Source organism: Tupaia chinensis, unplaced genomic scaffold, assembly GCF_000334495.1.
Source record: "Tupaia chinensis unplaced genomic scaffold, TupChi_1.0 Scaffold139190_1, whole genome shotgun sequence".
In the NCBI taxonomy this organism is placed as follows: domain Eukaryota; kingdom Metazoa; phylum Chordata; class Mammalia; order Scandentia; family Tupaiidae; genus Tupaia; species Tupaia belangeri.
In genome coordinates, this window is record NW_006199080.1 from 251832 (window position 1) to 258032 (window position 6201).

The window sequence follows — 6201 nt, forward strand, 5'->3', positions numbered from 1 at the left end:
CTCTCTCTGCTCTCTCTGTCTTTTCGTATCTCTCTGGCAAAGCAAACACACCCTCTGACAAATTTCTAAAAAGTCATGTTTATTGATAGGATCTCTTTCGCATGTTTACATTTTGTCCCCTTTCAACCTCTTTAAAAAAACTCCCTCAACACAAAACATTGGGTAGTTTATGCTTTCTACAGCTCTAAAATTATCTTAGTTATTTTAGTTCAATAGTGTTCCTGTGGTATTCTAAAAACAATGCTCTTATACTCAATTTTTTATCTACTCCATGTCAATCTGTTAAAATTAATTTATCCAGGAGCCAGCAGGTAATTAGGAGGTTAAAGTCCTGGATTCCCACATGGTCAACCATAGTTTTAGTCCTGGACCTGGTGGCTTGGTTTCTTACTTTTCCTTTCTCTGGTCCAATTAAATAATAGTAATAATAATAATAAATGAAATAAATCTTTTAAAATGAACTATTCCTAAGCGAACATTAATTCTGTTTTTAAAATGATGATATTGGAACTAAGAAAACATAAGTAACTTAATTGTGAGTAACTTACACCGAATAAAAGAAATTTAAGTAAGCCTGAGTTCCAAGACTGCATACCTAGCCATTCCTCTCACAATCTATCAATGCTTTCTGTATTGTTCTATTTTCCAGCCCAAAGAGATTCATAATATATTCATCTAATTGGTTTGTATTTATATTAATTTATAGTATATAATATTCTATTCCTTCGCAGGATAATAATGTGAATTTAAAGAGATATCTGAAGAAACAAGAATATCCTGTATAAAATGTAAATTAAAAAGCATATTATATATACTTTTATATGAATATTTTGTTTTCTTCCCATTATGACAATAAGCAGGTAAAGCTCCTACCTCAGAAATTGTGCATATATGCCAAAGCTCTTTGGACAGACTTGATGAGGAATAATCTTGATAGCTTGATGGCCAGTCTCCTTTGAAATCAGAGAAAATGGCTGGACCTAAAAACTATGTCAAGTCTTGAACAGAAATGTCTAAAGAAGTTCTTGGTATACAGTTAGGTAGTGAGCTATTGCTTACTGAAGTCATGGAACCAAGGATTTTAGTTATTATCCAGACTGCTTTCTGCTTATTTCAAGAAAATTTCTGTGCCAAGTTCTTAACTCCTTATCCAAATCCCAAGCCTATACATATCCCAAACTTGTATCTATCCCAAGAATTGTGTGACCATCTTGTGTAGAACATCTTATAAAGAACTGGTGTTAAGTTAGGGCACCTTATGTTTATTTTTGTTTCTAACCAGATCCACAATGATAAACAAAAAGTTCTTAACCATTTCAGTTCACAAAAGTTAACTTGCAAAATGAAGTGTTCATGACACTGAATCAAATGGAATGGTTCCATTTTCCTTACACCTTGAAGTTATTTAATGTAATACATGTTGAATAAAGATACTGCTTTATTATTATTATTATTATTTTAAAGTAAAAATCTGTCTTTAGAAGCAGAGCCAGTTAAACAAAATCTGCACAACATCTCAAATGACTTGGGATTTGCCTAATATACTTTTCCTTTTTGTGTAACTCTATTATGGCATTATGAGTTCTCACTATGACGTGGATGAAGGTGAATTACAGGCTAGGGAACAGCAAACAATCACGGCTAGAGTAAGAAAAGGATAAACCATTCAGAAAATAAAAGTCAAACAAGCCTCACCTGTTTTATTGTCAGTTTTATTAGCAAGAGGCATTCAAAATATTTCTTAATCTGTAACTATGTTTGCAATCTTAGATTTTAAAATAAAACCTTTTGTAGAGAAGTGCTTTAAAAGGTTTGTAATAGCTCTTTCCTTAGAAAGGAACATAAATACAGAGCCAAATAAAAATTTAATGTCTTTTTCTGGCAATACACACATCAGCAAATGTCTAAACTCTAAAATGTTAAATTATCATATAAATGTACAGCCAAATTGGTTTCATAAAACAATCACCGAGTTGTTCCAATTGTCAAAAAGACGAAATACTAATAAAGTTCACAGTAAATTGCGAAGTGCATAAAATCAAGTTCCTTATTATAATGAATCACTGAAGTAACAGCCTTTCTTCTCCAGCAGCAGGATACATAATCAAGAGGCAGAAAATGATTCTGGTTAACGTATTAATTGAGTTCAGAAATTAAAAGAAATAAAACAGCACTTTACTCACTAAGTTTAATGATTATAAAATGAATGCAAGACAGAGGAATTCCAAGACAGTGATGATTGTGTTACCATTAAAAATTTCAAGTAAATAGTTAAGAAACTTCATGAACACATTTGTATCATTACATAAAATAGTAATTCAAGTCATCTAAAAGGTACCATGTGCATACCTCTTGCAAGCATAACAACTGGAGTCTTGGTGATAGTAAAATCATACAGTCTAACAAGGAAATTACACAGACTTATTCCATTTACTGAAGATAAAATTAAAAAAAAATTAATACATAATTCTCCTGGTAATTGGTATCACACGAGTGATGGAGACTGCATTTGCGCTTATACCAAGTCAATCTGCGCTATAAATTCCACCTCCATTTACCTTCCATAACTTTGAATTCAACTTGTCAAATGAATTTCAAGCTTTAAAATTTCTTTCTAAAGTGTAGGTTCTTTAATAATGTTCAGCATTTTCTCTCTTGTGACCGCTATACCATGTGAGAATAGGTCTCCCAGACACGCTTAGTATAACTAAATTCTACAGAATGGTGTTGGACTGAGTCCTCTATTTACAGATGGATCAGTATTTTGAATCTTTAATCACTCTGGATAAAATATTATTAGGCAATAAGAAACAGAGCAGTGAAATGGCTTTAATCCCTCTCAAATAAAATGATTAAAACAGCATTAGATACTGAATGCACTACCCGCAAATAAAGATGTCTATTGAACAGAGATTTCTGTTAATCCATGTAGAATTAGTTGCCCTTGGACAAGATCCAATGACTGGTTCATATGAAATGAATGAAGTAAAACAACACATGCCGTAAAACATGATAAAAATCCCTAAGACATTTTACAGAAGTGGGTTGTTGACTTCGCAGGTACTTTACCTAATATTTTTGGTACATGAGTTCAACAAACACGATCTAAGTGTTAATAGTTATTGTAATTATCCCAATATAATTTATGACTTCCAGAGATGATAAATTATCAAGTGATTCAAATAAAAAAATTAAACTCTTAAGTTGTCCATGTTTATATAAATATGAATAGTTGTCATAAATGTGCATAAAAACTATGAATAAAGTATAAATACAAAATATAATTATAAATGTACATAAAAACTATGAATAAAGTATAAATACAAAATGTAATAAAATAATATAGATTTAAAGATTAAGCATGTTCAATATACTTAGAACCATGATTTGCAGCCTTTGGGAGGCCCAGTATACCTAAAGAATATATCCCACTTATTTTAATGGGAGTTATTCAACAAAGCAATGTTTCTTAAGCCAGTGTGTGAAAAATAAGAATTCTGTTAGGACACGTAAGAGATGCTTGAAGGTGAGAAAACCCCAGTGATTCCTAGACTATGTCTAAGGTAGCTCATCACTATTGTTTTAGGGTCACTGATGGATTTTAGACAAACAGTACTTTTAATATTGTTATGATATTTTAATGACTATGTATATACATTTATTTATTTATTTTTGGAGATATTTTTGCTATAGGGCATGTGTGCTCGCCAGACAGACAGAGAGAGACAGAGAGACAGAAAGCGAGAAATCATCCCCACAGGGGGGATGGCCATGTCGCAATCCTTTCTCTTCCATTCTCCTTTCAGGATTTTGGGCACGCACACACACATGCCCGGCATGACTTAAAGCCACCAGGTCTGGGACTCGAACCGTGGTCAACTACGTGGGAGTCCAGCGACATAGCCATAATGCTAACTGCTGGCCCCATACTTTTATTTGTTAATAAAATAAGTTGGGGGCCTCTGATATCTGGAGAACTATAATATATAACTGATGAGTAATGCATGGAACAGTATAAAGAACATTTTTGGAAAAATAAATAAATAAAAATTTAAAAAAAGAACATGTTTGGGCAAATATATATAATTGTCAATGGAGTTTATGCAATAGAAAAATAAACTGATTCCTTTCCAATATGATTATTTCCTATTACCATATCATGTAGTAAATTTATATTTGGTCAAGAAAATGTGTAGGTGTAAGATCTCATAAAGTTCATTGTCTTGGGAAAAAAAACAGCTTTCATATATTAATTAGGGTACACTCTAGGGGTTCAAATATATGGAAGGTAAACTTTTAAGCACAAAAGGGAGAAGGATTCATTATACTCAAAGCAAACTAAGTAGACTTCAAGAAAAAGTAGAGTTACAGGTAAGAATTGAGGTGTAGTAGAGCATCAGCTGTGGGAATTTAGGAAAAAGAATTCTAAATGAGAAGAAATATGCTGCATAAACATACATGCTTAGACTACATAAATAAATATGCTACATAAACAATATGAGGATTTAAGAAGGAAAATGGAATTATTCTATTGAAATGTGTAAAGAGTTAGTAAAATATTAAGACAAAAACAATGATGTCTGAAAAGGTCTTGATTTTTTTCATTCACTTAGCCTAGTTGTAATTGGCATCTACTCTAGATGAACATATGGGTGGGTCTCCAAAAATGTCTGAAAAATGCATATTGTGAAAAAGTCCTATGCATGGATTTTCATTTTTTTCCACTGAAGTATACTTGAATTGCACTTTCTATGAATTTTCTGAAGTCCCAAATAATGCTACGATAACTGAGTCATTGTACATAAAACAAATTGTCACTGGTGCAAAATAAAAAATAAAAAAGAATGCTAATATAGAGTGAGAGGAAGGGAAGCAAGGTGAAAAAGAAAGAAGAAAACATTTAAGGGACACAAAAACAAAAAATTATCTGTTGATGATAACATGTATTATATCTTTAACTGGACTAATATTCATGCTGGAAAAATTCATTTTACAAGCTGTAGTGACATAGAGTGACTAGATGTATAAAAAATAAATAAAAATATATTAGGTCATTGGGAAAATCATGATGTATTTTTCCATGTTTTCCTATGCAAAAATGCACCATGACTTTCCCAACTACCCAATACAAATATAGAAAAGAAAAAAAGTTTAATTTATTGCAATTGTTATCACAGTGAAAAGAAAAGCATATAGTGTTATGTGCTAACATTTTTTAAAAAGCCCATAATCTTGAGAAAAAGTGACTATATTTCCCTAATCTATTTTTAATTTTTTTAAAATAGTTATTATTTTTTAAGCATTCACTCACTATACATGATTTGGCTTGTAAAGAGAATTAACCTAACATGAAATTCTTCTCAGACCAGTCCAGTTGAGAATACCGTCCGTATTATCATCAGTAAGTAATAAACCATTTCTGTGTCCCACAGATGTCATGCCTGTTTTTCTCTTGCTTTCCTTCTCTATACTCTTTCTCCTCCCTGCCTCCCTGTTCCACAGTCTTGAATGTGCATAACTATTTTCACTGCTTTTATGCCCTCCAATATTTCAATCTTTACCATTCCCTAGCCTATTTGTTTCATCACTCTATTTTTTTTTTAGAGTTTTTTACCTTAGGTCATACATACTTTCCAGAAAGAGACAGAGACAGTGAGAGGGAAAATGAGAAATCATCCCCTTGGGGGTACGGCTGCACTGCAATCCTTTCTCTTCAATTCTCCTCCTGGGATCTTGGGCACTCACATACACATGCCTGCCGTGAGTTTTAAGCCACTGGGTTCAGGCCTCGTACCATGGTCCTGGTATAGCTACTATACTGTAACTGCTACTTCATCGGCTGGCTCCAATTTCATCACTCTTTAACATTCACATTCCATACTTTATTTCCTGATCATACCTCTAACAACTTTCTCATACTCATTCTTGATGAATAAACTATCTTTTGCTTTCACTGAGAAATCTCACATGTGGGAACTCTCCAATGCTGGAGGGAGCTTGGTGCTTTCAAGAGTCTAGAAGACTCTAAGACTAGAGTGTGAAGGCAACATGAGACTGGTTTGTGATGGATGACCTGGAGGCAAGAAACAGATAAGACTGTGCAGGGTCTTTTATTCACTTATCACCCCAATGCTTGTTTACTGAGCAACTACAATCACTCCTGGAGCTGAGAAAATAATGGTGAGCAAGAAGGTGAAAATT

The 6201-nt window shown here is 32.9% G+C and overlaps 1 pseudogene; it reads left to right on the plus strand.

Moving 5' to 3' along the window:
• Positions 1-1577: 1577 nt before the first annotated feature.
• Positions 1578-6201, plus strand: part of LOC102476154 (septin-10-like) — a 197503-nt pseudogene continuing 192879 nt past the window's right edge.